This window comes from Muntiacus reevesi, chromosome 10 (genome assembly GCF_963930625.1).
Source record: "Muntiacus reevesi chromosome 10, mMunRee1.1, whole genome shotgun sequence".
NCBI classification, from domain to species: domain Eukaryota; kingdom Metazoa; phylum Chordata; class Mammalia; order Artiodactyla; family Cervidae; genus Muntiacus; species Muntiacus reevesi.
In genome coordinates this window covers 15801222-15816986 of record NC_089258.1, presented here as the reverse complement: position 1 = coordinate 15816986, position 15765 = coordinate 15801222, and positions in this window count along the sequence as shown.

Here is a 15765-nt window from a genome sequence, read left to right as displayed (position 1 = left end):
GGGCCCCAAACCGAAGCAGAGCACCAGGGAATGTGTGAGCCAGGAAGAGGAAGGGAATTCAATCCTGCAGTTGCAGGTGTGGCAAATTCAATCTCCACAATTACCTTAAACTGTGTACTTTGGGTGTAATTGTGGGTTTGGAAGCAAGTGCAAGCTGGGATGGGCTTCCCCTGTGGTTCAGTGGTAAAGAATCTGCCTGCAATACAGGAGATGTGAATTTGATCTCTGGGTTGGGAAGATCCCCTGGAGCAGGACACAGAAACCCACTCCAGTATTCTTGCCTGGAGAATCCCATGGACGTAGGAGCCTGGTGGACTGAAATCCATAGGGTCGCAAAGAGTCAGATAGGACTGCAGCGGCTGAACATGCACACACAAGCTGGGATAAGGCCAGAGCTGAGTCTGAACTAACCCACAATACCCACAGCAGGTTCCGAGACCTTTCTAGAAACATTGCAGGACTTCCTAAGTAAGTAGATTTTCTGGTGCTCACTGTGTGGAGAGGACAAGAAGGACTCAGGAGGTCATCCTTACTACCACTCTACACATGTTTTTCTCTTTCCTTTCTTTTTCATATTATTCTAATGTTGTTCCTTCTTTATTATTCCTTTAAGTTTTACTTTATTTATTTATTTTAATTAATTTATTCTAATTAATTTATTCTTAATTGGATGATGATAGCTTTACAATATTATGTTGGTTTCTGCCATACAGCAACATGAATCAGCCATAGGTATATGTATGTCCCCTCCCTCTTGAAACTCCCTCCCACCTCCCACCCCATCCCACCTCTCCAGGTTTTCATAGAGCACCATCATACAGCAAATTTCTACTGACTATCTAATTTTACATACAGTAATATATATATTTCAGTGCCATTCTCTCAGTTAATCCAATCTTCTCCTCCCTCTTCCCTGTGTCCACAAGTTTGTTCTCTATGTCTGTGTCATTAAATTTTTCGTTTTTAAACTTACTTTTCCTTTTTTAAAACATTTTTAAAAAATAAATATATTTTATTTTTTCCTATTTTAACAGTACACCTATGAGTTTGTTTATTGACTTGATAGATCTCCTTTTTTATTTCCATTTTTACTCTTTTTTTCCTCTTTTATTCTCTTCTTTTCTCTTTGTAAGTGTTTTTGGGTATTCTTGCCTATTGAGTGTTACTCTCACCATTTTTTGTGGGTTTTGTCTTCTGTCCTATGTGACTTGAGGAATATTGGTGCTACAGTAAGGGATTGGGCCTGAATCTCCAAGATGGAAGACCCAACTCCAGGACTTTGGACCACCAAAGAACTCCCGACCCCATGGAAAATTAATCAGTTAGAGATCTCCCAAAGGTCTCCATCTCAACACTAAGACCAAGCCCTTCATAAGGCCAGCAAGCTCCAGGCCAGATGTCTCATTTCAAACCTTCAGAAAAACAGGAACACAGCTCTGCGCATTAGCAAACGGGCTGTGTAAAGCCATTGCAAGTCCACAGACACAGAAATAAGAGGAACTACAGTCTTGCAGACTATAGAAAGGAGACCTCAAACACAGCAAATTAAACAAAATGAATCAACAGAGAATCATTCAGCAAATGAAGAAACATGATAAAAACCCACAAGATCAAGCAAATGAAGAAGAAATAGGCAATCTATCTGAAAAAATTCAGAGTATTTAGTAAAGATGATAATAAAGATGATGGAAAAGGTGATCCAAAGTCTTGGAAATAAAATGGATGCACAGATAAATGAATGAAGGCACATATCGAGAAGATACAAGAAATATTTAACAAGGACCTAGAAGAAATAAAGAATAGACAACTGGCAATGAAAAACACAATAACCATGATAAAAATACACTAGAAGGAACTAAGAGCAGAATAACTGAGGCAAAAGAATGGATAAATGAGCTGGAAGATAGAATGGTGGAAATAATTGAAGCAGAGCAGAATAAAGAAAAAAGAATGAAGAGAAGTGAAGATAGTCTGAGAGGCCTCTAGAATAACATTAAGCACACCAACATTTGAATTATAAGGGTCCCAGAAAAAGAAAAAAACAAAGGGTATGAGAATATTTTAGGAGATTGTGGTCAAAAATTTCCCAAGACGAGAAAAGAAGTAGCCACCCAAGACCAGGAAGCCCAGTGAGTCCCATAGAGCATAAACTCAAAGGAAAACATGACAAGACACATATTAATCAAAATTAAAAAAAATAAATTAAAAAAAAATAAAGAAAAACATTAAAAGCAGGAAGGGAAAGGCAACAAATAGCATATAAGGGGATTCCTATGGCTAATAGCTGATCTTTCAATAGAAACTTTGCAGGGCAGAAGGGAGTGGCAGGATATATTTAAAATGATGAAAGTAAAAAACCTATAACCAAGATTACTCTACACAGCAAGGATCTCATTCAGATTCAAAGGAAAAATCAAAAGATTTATAGACAAGCAAAATATTAAGAGAATTCAGCACCACCAAACCAGCTCTACAACAAATGCTAAAGGAATTTCTTTAGAAGAGAAATCCAAGAGAAAGAAAAGACTTGCAAAAACAAACACAAAACAATAAAGAAATTGAAACTTTAATCAAAATCTTCCAACAAACAAAAGCCTAGGGCCAGGTGGCTTCACAGGTGAATTCTACCAAAAATTTAGAAAAGAGATAACACCTATCCTGCAAACTCTTTCAAGAAATTGTAGAGGAAGAAAGCCTACCAAAGTCTTTCTATAAAGCCACTATCACTGATACCAAAACCAGACAAAGATGCCACACACACAAAAAAAAAAAAAAAAAGAAAGAAAGAAAATTATAGGCCAATGTCACTAATGCAGATAAATGCAAAAATCCTCAAAAAAAATTCCAGCAAACAGAATCCAACAACACATTAAAAGGCTCGTAAATCATCAAGTGGGCTTTATCCCAGGGATGCAGGGGCTTCCCTGGTAGTTCAGATGGTAAAGAATCTGCTCATAGTGCAGGAGACCTGGGTTCAATCCCTGAATTGGGAAGATCCCCTGGAGGAGGCCCTGGCAACCCATTCCAGTAATCTTGCCTGGAGAATCCCCATGGACAGAGAAGCCTGGCAAGGTACAATCCATGAGGTCACAGAGACTTGGATATGACTGAGTAACTAAGCACATCCCAGGGATGCAAGGATTCTTCAATATATGCAAATAAATCAATGTGGTATATCATACTAACAAATTGAAAGGGAAAAACCATATGATAATCTCAAAAGATGCAGTAAAAGCTTTCAACAAAATGTAACTCCCATTTATGATAAAACTCTCCAGAAAGTAGGTGTAAAATGAACCTACCTCAACATAATAAAAGACATATATGGCAAACTGACAGCAAACGTTACTCTCAATGGTGAAAAACTAAAAGCATTTCCTCTAAGATCAGGAACAAGACAGGGTGCCCACTCCTGTCACTACTATTCAACATAGTATTGTAAGTCTTAGCCACAGTAATGCAAGAAGAAAAAGAAATTTTAAAAATCCAGATTGGAGAAGAAGATGTAAAACTCTCACTGTTTGCAGATGACAGGATACTATACATAGAAAACCCTAAAGATGCCACCAGAAAATTACTAGAGTTAACAATGAATATAGTAAATTCACAGAATATAAATTACCACACAGATATTCCTTGTGTTACTATACTATACTAACAATGAAAAATCAGAAGGAGAAATTAGGGGAACAATCCATTCACCATTGCAACAACAACAAAAAATAAAGTAACTAGGAATAGATCTACCTAAAGAGACAACAGACCTGTTTGCACAAAACTATAAAACACTGATATGTGCATGTGCTCAGTCACTTCACTCATGTTCAACTCTTCACAACCCTGTGGACTCTAGTCCACCAGGCTCTTCTGTCCATGGAATTTTCCTGACACCAATGCTGGAGTGGGTTGCCATGCCCTCCTCCAGGGGATCTTCCTGACCCAGGGATCAAATCTGTGTGTCCTGTGTCTACTGCACTGCAGGCAGATTCTTTACTGGTGAGTCACTGGGGAAGCCCATAAGACACTGATGAAAGATAACAAAGACAACACAAACAGATGGAGAAATACACCATGTTCTTGAATGTGAAATATTGTGAAAAAGACTATACTACCCAAAGCAATGTACAGATTAAATGCTATCCCTATCAAACTACCAATAGTGTTTTTCACAGAACTAGAACAAATAATTTCACAGTCTGTATGGAAACACAAATGAACCTAAATAGAAAAAGCAATCTCAAGACTGAAAAGAGAGAAGGAAAGAAAAGCAGAGCTGGGCGAATAAAGCTTTCTGATATCAGACCATACTACAAAGCTACAGTCATCAAGATATATGGAACTGGCACAAAAATACAAATATAGACCAATGGAACAAGACTGAAAGCCCAGAGATAAACCGACGCACCTATGGGCACCTCATCTTTGAAAAATGAGTCAAAAATACACAATGGAGAAGCAACAGCCTCTTTGGTAAGCGGTGCTGAGAAAACTGGACAACTATTTGTAAAAGAGCACCTCCTAATACCATATACTAAATAAACTCAAAATGGATTAAAGACCTAAATTAAGGCCAGAAACTATACAGTTCTTAGAGGAAAATGCAGGCAGTACACTCTTTGACTTAAGTCACAGCAAGATCCTCTTGACCCACCTCCTGGAGTATGGAAATAAAAACAAAAATAAACAAATGTGACATAATTAAAAGGTTTTGTACAGCAAAGGAAACAATAAACGATACTAAAAGACAACCCTCAGAATAGGAGTAAATAATTGCAAATTAAACAACGGACAAAAGATTAATCTCCAAAATATATAAGAAGCTCATATGCCTCAATATCAGCAAGAAAAGAAAAGGAAAAAAACCCCAGCCAAATGAAAAAATAGTTAGATGATCTAAACAGACATTTCTCCAAAGGAGATGTGCAGATGGCCAATAAACACTAATGATGCAGATGACTCAACATCAATAATTATTAGAGAAATACAAATTAAGAATAAAATGAGGTATCACCTCACACTGATCAGAATGACCATCATCAAAAAAAAATATACAAACAAGAAATGCTGGGGAGGGTGTGGAGAAAAGACAACCCTCTTGCATTAACAGCCACTATGGAGAGCTGTATGTGGGTTCCATAAAAAACTAAAAATAAAACTATCATACAACCAGCAATCCCGCTACTGGTCATATACCCCGAGAAAATCATAATGCAAAAAGATTCACGTACACCAGTGTTCATTGCAGCACTATTTACAGTAGCCAGGATATGGAAGCAACCTAGATGTCCATCTACAGATGAAAGGATAAAGAAGATGTGGTACAGATGTAGAATGGAACATCACTCAGTCATGTGAAAGAATGAATTTGAGTCTGTGGTAGTGAAGTCAATGAAGGAACCTAGAGTCTGTTATACAGAGTGAAATCAGTCAGAAAGAAAAAAACAAATATCGTATATTAACAAATATATATATGGAATCTAGAAAAATGCTATTGGTGAAACTATTTGCAGGGAAGGAATGGAGAGACAGACGTAGAGAATGAACTTGTGGACACAGTAGGGGAAGAAGAAAGTAGCATCAACACGTATACACAATTAAGTGTAAAATAGATGGCTGGTGAGAAATGGCCACATGACCCAGGGAGCTCAGCAGGAGGAAGCTCAAAGGGAGGGTATGTATATATAATTATGGCTGATTTCTGTTGTAGTATGGCAGACACCAACACAATATTGTAAGCAATTTTCCTCCAATTAAAAAATAAACACCCTTAGGAAAAAAAAAGAAACAACCATATCCAGATTTCTTCTTTCATGAACTAACATTCTGTGTACTTTTATGTGAAGCCTTGCTGCAACACTTGCTTTTAATATTAAAACTGTGTATTAAAGTGTGATACAAAACATTTTTATATACATCCAATTTTGCATATAAAAGTGTGCAGCAAGATTAGGCTTTGGTTTGTTTATTTTCTCTACAAAGCTCCACTTTAAACAGATGGTCTTAGCTGAATGTATAGGAGAAGGAGAGGGCTATCCACTCCAGTATTCTTGCGTGGAAAATCCCATGGAAAGAGGAGGCTGGCAGGCTACAGTCCAAGGAATTGCAAGAATCAGACACAACTTAGCGACTAAATCACCACCACATAAAATAGAAGTGTTTATTAAATGGTCTTTATTTTAATAGTTTTGCTTTTTATAGTTGTATTACTTTGAATCTTATGAGTTTGCCATTATTTCTGGTAAAAAAGATTGAATTTGGTATAGTAATTTTTGTGATTCAACCTAGTGCATTGGGTAAAGACTAAAAACTTAGAAATTCTTACTTTGTTTAAGAATTGTTTTCATTCACTTAACAGTTTTTAACAGAACTTTTTTGCTTTTATGCAGAAAATATTGCTGTTATTCTGGTATTCCAGAAGCAGGTGTTAATCAGAATAAAAGTGTTACAGGTGTTAATCGGAATGCAAGACTTTCATTTTGGTGGTAAAGAAAACACAACACAAATAGTTTCCAATAATCTTTACATGTTCCTTTTTTTCCTCACAAAGGGAACTAACATTGTAAAGAGATTGAACAATCATTTTTACTATCACTTTAAGTCAAATTAAGGAAATGAGAGTTGAAATATATTTGTTTCATCACTGTTCAAATGATATCATCACATGTAGTGCTAATTAAGTTTGCTGTCCCTGTCAGTTTAGTTAGTTTTCATGTGCTTATTCTCATAAAAATCACAGCTCTTCTATTTCTTCAGACTGTCTGCAATCTGACTGGGATGCTCATAAAACCCAATATAAATCTAAAAGAGAAATTTATAAAATCCTTAGGATGAAAAGAAGCAAAAGAATATGTTCCTGAGTAGGTCTGACAATTTCTGTTCCATGTCTGGGGTGGTTTCCCTTCACATGAACATGCAAGTGTCTTTGTGACATAGAGAACAATAAAATTCATTAAATTTCATCATTCTGTCAAAATTAAAAATGATTTCATTGGCATCCAGTCATACCAAAATATGACATAAAGTTTCATTGATTTGGATGTAGTCACAAAGCAGGTAGTCTATGATATGAGTCAAAAAATCAAGTTACAGAAAATATATGTGGTATGACACTACTTTCATAAAACAAAAACTGCACATCATTAGAAACATATATTGTATATCTGCACAATGAAAGATGCTAGAATTCCATTCTGAGTGTGGGACTGACTTAAAATACTTTTGTATTGTTTGTGTTCTTTAAATGAATACGTATTCTTTTTCTGATAATTTCAACTCATATGTTTCTGCGCTTCAGTTCCATGCTTCTCTGGTCTCTGCATAGACAAAATTCTATTCACCTCTTAAAGTTCAAATCAAATGTCTCCTTAATGTCTCCTAAGTAAAAAGCAATTGCTTCTTGTCCCAACTTTGTAACACCTTCTACTGAGCTACCTAGGAAGAACCATCTTCTACTTAAACACTTCTATTTTGACAGTTAAATGAAGGCAGCTGTGTTTCTTCACTGTGATATTTCTGCAACCCCTGCACTTAACAATTACCTTTTCCTTAGTAGGGCTTAAATATTAAATGAAGGTTTATGTGATTAATAGCTATAATAGCTGGATGAAATTAAAATTGAACACATTTCATCTATTGGAGGGAGAGGGAAATGGCAACCCACTCCAGTATTCTTGCCTGGAGAATCCTCTGGACAGAAGAGCCTGGAGGTCTGCTGTCCATAGGGTCGCACAGAGCCGGACATGACTGAAGTGACTTAGCATGCATGCATGCATGCATTGGAGAAAGAAATGGCAACCCACACCAATATTCTTGCCTGGAGAATCCCTAGGACAGAGGAGCCTGGTGGGCTGCCGTCTATGGGGTCACACAGAGTTGGACACAACTGAAGCGACTTAGCAGCAGTAGCAGCAGCATCTATTGGATAATATTGTTATACATTAACCTGTTATTACTATACACTGGCCTGTCACACCTGTCATACTCCATGCTCCCTGAGGAGAGAGTGATGGAAGATGGTGCCCCTGCCCTCTAGGAACTCAAGGTATATGCAGGGAAATGATCACAACTGACTATTGAAATACATTTTAAGGTCTTTTGATAAAAGTGAGGACATATTTGAGCACCAAAACCAGAAAGATGAGGAAAGAGAACAATCTGCAAATTCAATTTGCATCATAAAGGATAAGTAGGATTTCAATAGAGGAAGTGAAGTGAAAGTCACTCAGTAGTGTCCGACTCTTGGCGACCCCATACCCTATATGGTCCAGGGAATTCTCCAGGCCAGAATACTGGAGTGGGTAGCCTTTCCCTTCTCCAGGGGATCTTACCAACCCAGGGATCGAACCCAGGCCTCCCACATTGCAGGCGGATTCTTTACCAGCTGAGCCACAAGGGAAGCCCCAACAGAGGAAAGTGAGGTATGAAGTGGTCTCTAGGCAAAGAGTCTGAGATCACAGTCTCATGGGCTGGAGTGGGACCTGCCAGGGAAATGGTGCAGAGAAGGGTCAGAGAGGCAGGAGAAACCAAATCATGATGAACCTGGTTACTCCAAGGAGTTTGGATTTGATGCTGTAGGTAATGAAGAGACTGTGATATGCAAAACTGGGTTCTAGGCAGTCTGAGATCACACTCTCATGGGCTGGAGCGGGACCTGCCAGGGAAATGGTGCAGAGTAGGGTCAGAGAGGCAGGAGAAACCAAATCATGATGAACCTTGTCACTCCAAGGAGTTTGGATTTGATGCTGTAGGTAATGAAGAGACTGCGATATGCAAAATTTATAAATTAATTCAAATATGTGGGTGTGCATACTAAGTTGGTTCAGTCGTGTCTGTTTGTGATCCCATGGACTGTAGCCTGCCAGTTTCCTCTGTCCATGGGATTCTCTAGGTATTCCAGGAGTTGGTTGCCATTCTCTCCTTCAGGGGATCTTCCTGACTGAGGGATCGACCCCATATCTCCTGTGGCTCCTCCCCTGTGGTGGATTCTTTACGGCTGAGCCACCAGGGAAGCCCAAGCAAAGTATATTTCAACCCAAACAACTTTATTTGTCGTTGTTAGATAATACTGTATAAGGGAAAAGGAGGAATGTGTATTGATAAACTTAATTTTTTCCTTAAGTTTGTGAACATGTTTGCCTCACTAATAAGCACATGTTTATGTAAACTGCTTCCAAAACAAATGACCTAAAAAGATAAGTACCAGCTATTGGTTTACATTGTAAATAACCTTAAAAATATAAACATGCTTACATAAATACAATTTTTGACAAGTAACATCACATATATACCCTGATTTACTGAGAATATATAGGCAGCAGTAAGAATTATGTGAACTTGAAACAATGGAAAGTAAAGTATGTTAAAAATGACTAGATTCCCAAACTACCTTGATATAATAAAAGCCATATATTAAAAGCTCACAGCACACCAAACGTAACACTCAATAGTGAATGGTGAAGCTTTTCCTTGAAGATCAAGAACAAAGCAAGAATTCTTGCTTTTGCCTCCCCTATTCAACATAGTGCTGGAAGTTTTACCAAAGGCACTTGGAGAGGAATTTGACAACAAAGAGGAATAAGAGGCATCTAAACTGGAAAGGGGGCTTCTCTGGTGGCTCAGTGGTAAGGAATCCCCCTGCAATGCAGGAGACACGAAATCAATCCCTGGGTCAGGAAGATCCAGTGGAGAAGGAAATGGCACCCCACTCTAGCACTCTTGCCTGGAAAATCCCATGGACAGAGGAGCCTGGTGGAGTGCAGTCTGTGGGGTCATAAAAGAGTCGGACATGTCTTAGCAGCTATAACAACAGAAACGAAAGAAAGAAGTAAAATTATCTCTGTTTAAAGATGATACACTCCTATATGTGGAAAATCCTAAAAAGTTTTTTGTTTAACTGTTAGAACTATAAATGATTATGAAGTGAAGTGAAGTCGCTCAGTCGTGTCCGACTCTTTGTGACCCCATGGACTGTAGCCTACCAGGATCCTCAGTCCATGGGATTTTCCAGGCAAGAATACTGGAGTGGGTTGCCATTTCCTTCTCCAGGGGATCTTCCCAACCCAGGGATCAAACCCGGGTCTCCCGCATTGTAGGCAGACGCTTTACCATCTGAACTACCAGGGAAACCCATAAATGATTATAGCAAGATACAAAATCAATACACAAAATCAATGGCATTTCTATATGCTAAAATGAAAAATATGAAAATGGAATTAAGAAAACAAGTCCATTTATAATAGCATCAAAAATATGAAATTCTTAGAAATTAACCAAGTATACGAAGGACTTGCGGGCTTTCCTGGTAGTTCAGATATCTGGTAAGGAATTCACCTGTGATGGAGGAGACCTAGGTTCAATCCCTGGGTTGAGAAGATCCCCTGGAGAAGAAAATGGCTACCCACTCCAGTGTTCTTACCTGGAGAATCCCATGGTAGAGAGGAGCCTGTGGGCTACAGTCCGTGGGGTCACAAAAGTGTTGGACACAACTGAATAACTAAGCACATGAAGAACTTGTACAATGAAAACTACAAAACATTGCTGCAAGAAATTAAAGAAGAGATAACTAAATGAAAAGATTTCCCTTGTTCATGGATTGGAAGACCTAATATTGTTAAGATGTCAATACAACCCAAACAGATATACAGATTCAATACAATCCCTATCAAATTCCCAAATTCCCAGTGGCTTTCTTTCTTTTCTTTTTTTTTTGCATAAGTAGAAAAATTCCTGCTAAAATCCATGTAGAATTTGAAGGAGTCTTAAAAGGCTAAAACATTCTTAGAAAGCCCAGAAATAGACCCTCACATATATGGTCAAATGATTTTTCACAGTCACCCCAAGGCCATTCAGTAGGTGATAGTCTTTACACTAGATGGTCTGGGAAAGCTGGATCAGTTCAGTTCAGTCACCAAGTCATGTCCGACTCTTTGCAACTCCATGGACTGTGGCACATCAGGCTTGCTTGACCTTTACTACCTCCTGGAGTTTGCTCAAAGTCATGTCCATTGAGTCGGTAATACCATCCAACCATCTCATCCTATATTGTCCCCTTATCCTCCTGATTTCAATCTTTCCCAGCATCAGGGCATTTTCCAATGAGTCAGCTCTTCACATCAGGTGGCCAAAGTAGCAGATGGCCAATAATCCATAGAGAAAAATAAATCAAAACCACAGTGAGACACCACTTCATGGTTTTTCATATGGCTACTATCAAAATATAGAAGATAACAAGTAATGATGAGGATGCGGAGAAACTGGAATCCTTGTGCTTTTTTGCCAGGAATATCAAATGGTGCAGTCACTGTAGAAAACAGTATGGCAATTCCTCAAAAAATTAAGTAGAGAAATATCATATGATCCAGCAGTCACACTTCTGGGTAAATATCCCAAAGAATTGAAACAAGATCTCAAATGGATATTTACACACCCATGTCCATTGCAGGATTATTCAAAATAGTCAAGAGGAGGGAGCAACTCAAATGTCCTTTGATGGGTGAATGGATAGACAAAGTTTGATACGTATATAAATATGCATAATGGAGTAATATTCAGCCTTAAAAAGAAGGAAATCCAGTTACGTTCTACAACATGAGTAAAATTTCAAGACATTATGCTAAATGAAATAAGCCAGTCATGAAAAATATAAACCCTATATGATCCACTTACAAGAGGTATCTAACACAGTCTAACTCATAAAAACAAAAAGCAGAATGGTGGTGGCCATAGTCTGGGGATTGCGAGGAAACAAGGAGCTGTTGTTCAATGGTTATAGAGTTTCAATTGTACAAAATGAAAAAGTTCTCGTGATCTGTTGCACAACAATGTGAATACGTTAACCATACTGAACTGTACAGTTTAAAACTGGTTAAATGGTAAATTTTGTGTTATTTGGGCTTTTTAGCCATCATTAAAAGTAAAAATAAAGTAAGGTAATTTTGAAACAGCCTACAACATAGATTAACCTTGACAACATAAGTCTGAGTGAAATAAGCCAATTACAAAAAGAAAATTTGTGCAATTCCATTTATGTGGAAGAGTCAAATCGATAGATTCAGAAACTAGAATGGTTATTATCAAGAGAGAGAGAGGGATTAAGGTGAGGGGCTTTCCAATAGCTACAGAGTTTAAGTTTTGCAAGATGAAAACTGTCTAGGGATGGATAGTGGTGATGGTTACAGAACAGCATGAATGTACTTAAATGCCATTTATCTGTACAATTAAGTGGTTAAGAGGGTAAATTTTATGTTATATATATATTACTATGATTTAAAAATTGGCTGGGGTGGGGGGGAAGGACAGCAAAACCATACCCACCATGCCATACAGTATTCCACTATTTATTTTCTTTTGTTCTCTTCTGCAACATAAAGTACATTTAAAATTAACTTTTGTTTGGTATGTATAGCAGGAACACAAGATTTTTACAGTGAATAATATCACACACACACACATGGCTAGGTTCCTACTTAGCATAAGAAATTCAGTATGAAATGTCTCAAAGAGACTGGAACATCTAATCTGGAGACATGAGATTAGTAAGAAAGTTGGCTCAGTGGGCCAGGAAGATGATAGGCCTGAAGTGCGGATAGGAGAAAAAGATGGATTTAAGAATTTTACACAGTATAATTTACCCAATTTCCTGATAATTTTAAGGTCAAGATAATTTTAATTAGCTATTTAACGTTTGCTGATTCTTTCTTCCTCCATCTTGATTTTACTGTTAAGCCCATCTCCCAAATTTTCCATATTACTTATTTTACTTTTCATCTTGAATTTTCTTCAGGTGTTTTGCTGATTTCTCTACTGATAGTCCTTATTTGTTGAGTCCTTGTCATATTATTTTCCTATAGTTTGTTAAACTATTGGAAATACTTTCCTATAAAATTGAAAAACAATTTTTTTAAACTTTCATTATTTTTAAAATATTTTTTTCATTGAGGTGAAATTCACATAAAACAAAATTAACTATTGTAAAGTGAACAATTCAGTGACATTTAGTACATTCTACAAAGTTGTGTAACTACCACTTCTATTTCTAAAATATTTTCATCACTCAAAAAAGAAATTCTATACTCATTATCCATTAAACAGTTGCTCCCCGTTCTCCTTTACTCCCAGTCCCTAGAACCCAACAATATGCTTTCTTTCTCCAAGGATTTACCTATTCTAGTAATAGGTAAATATTTTATGTAAATGGTGCTATGTTCTGAATGTTTGGGTCCCTCCCTAAAATTTATATGTCAAAATTCTAATCTTTAAAGGTAATAGTATTAGGAGGAGGGACCTTTGAATTACAAAGGTGGTATTTAGGTAATGAGGAAGGAGTCTTTATGAATAAAATTAATGTTCATATAAACAAACCCACAGAGATCCTTAGTCCCTTCCACCCATGTGAAGACACAGAAAGAAGGCAATGTCTATGAACAACAAAATGGGCCTTCACTAGCCACCACACCAAATCTGCCAGTCTTGATCTTGGATTTCCTAGCCTTCAAAACTGTGAGAAATCAATTTCTGTTGTCTATAAGCTACCCAATACGTGCTATTTTTTGTTATAGCAGCCCAAATCGACTATGAAGTGGCACCATGCAATCATGTGTCTGTCCTATTTTACTTAGTAAAATGCTTTCAAGGTTTATCTACCCTGTAGCATGAATCAGTACACTACTTTTCTATGGCTAAATAATATTCCATTGTTACAGTACACCACAATTTATTTATGTACTAATTAGTTGATGTACACTTTGGGTTGTTCCAATCTTTGACTTTTGAAAATGATGCTATTATGGATATGTGTATACATGTATTTGTTAGAGTACATGCTTTTAATCCTTTTGAGTATTCTATGTTTAACATTTTGAGGGGCTACCAAACTGTTTTCCATAGCAACTGTACCATGGTGCATTCCCATCAGCAATGTAAAAAAGTTCCAGTTTTTCCATATCCTCACCACCATTTATTTTCCATTTTTTAATTAATGGGAGTTAAGTAATAATTCATGATGGCTTTGGTTTGTATTTTCCTAATGTCTAATGATTTTCTTTCCATATACTTATTGGTTATTTGAGATCTGCTTTGGAAAAACATCTCTTCAAATCCTTTGTCAATTTTTTAAAATTTTATTTTTAATTGGAGGAAAATGACTTTACAATATTGTGATGGCTTCTGCCATACATCAATCTGATTTCAGTGTTGACCATCTGGTGATGTCCAAGTGTAGAGTCTTCTCTTGTGTTGTTGGAAGAGGGTGTTTGCTATGACCAGTGTGTTTCCTTGGCAGAACTCTATTAGCCTTTGTCCTGCTTCATTCTGTACTCCAAGGCCAAATTTGCCTGTTACTCCAGGTGTTTCTTTCTTTCTTTTTTTTTTTTAACTCCAGGTGTTTCTTGACTTCCTGCTTTTCAATCCAGTCGCCTGTAATGAAAATGACATCTTTTTTGGGTGTTAGTTCTAGAAGGTCTTGTAGGTCTTCATAGAACTGTTCAACATCAGCTTCTTCAGTATTACTGGTCGGAGCATAGACTTGGATTACTGTGATATTGAATGGTTTGCCTTGGAAATGAACATAGATCATTCTGTCTTTTTTGAGACTGCATCCAAGTACTGCATTTGGGACTCTTTTGTTGACTATGATGGCTACTCGATTTCTTCTAAGGGATCCCTGCCCATGGTAGTAGATATAATGGTCATCTGAGTTAAATTCACCCATTCCAGTCCATCTCAGTTCGCTGATTCCTAGAATCAGCCAAAGATGGAAAAGCTCTATACAGTCAGCAAAAACAAGACCGGGAGCTGACTCAGATCATGAACTCTTTATTGCCAAATTCAGACTGAAATTGAAGAAAGTGGAAAAAACTGCTAGACCATTCAGGTATGAACTAAATCAAATCCCTTATGACTATAACTAGAAGTGAGAAATAGATTTAAGGGACTAGATTTGACAGACAGAGTGCCTGATGAACTATGGATGGAGGTTCATGACATTGTACAGAAGACAGGAATCAAGACCATCACCAAGAAGAAGAAACACAAAAAAGCAAAATGGCTGTCTAAGGAGGCCTTACAAATAGCTGTGAAAAGAAGGGAAGTGAAAAGCAAAGGAGAAAAGGAAAGATATACCCATTTGAATGCAGAGTTCCAAAGAGTATCAGGGAGAGATAAGAAAGCTTTCCTCAGTGATCAGTGCAAAGAAATAGAGGAAAACAATAGAACGGGAAAGACTAGAGATCTCTTCAAGAATATTAGAGATACCAAGGGAACATTTCATGCAAAGATGGGCACAATAAAGGACAGAAATGATAGGGACATAACAGAAGCAGAAGATATTAAGAAGATGTGGCAAAAATACACAGAAGAACAGTAGAAAAAAGATCTTCAACATCCAGATAATCACGATGGTGTGATCACTCACCTAGAGTCAGACATCCTGGAATGCAAAGTCAAGTGGGCCTTAGGAAGCATCACTACAAACAAAGTCAGTGGAAGTGATGGAATTCCAGTTGAGCTGTTTCAAATCCTGAAAGATGATGCTGTGAAAGTGCTGCACTCAATATGCCAGCAAATTTGGAAAACTCCGCAGTGGACACAGGACTGGAAAAGGTGAGCTTTCATTCCAATTCCAAAGAAAGGCAATGCCAAAGAATGTTCAAACTATCACACAATTGCACTCATCTCACATGCTAGTAAAGTGATGCTTAAAATTCTCCAAGCCAGGCTTCAGCAATGCATGAACCGTGAACTTTCAGATGTGCAAACATCTTCTGGATC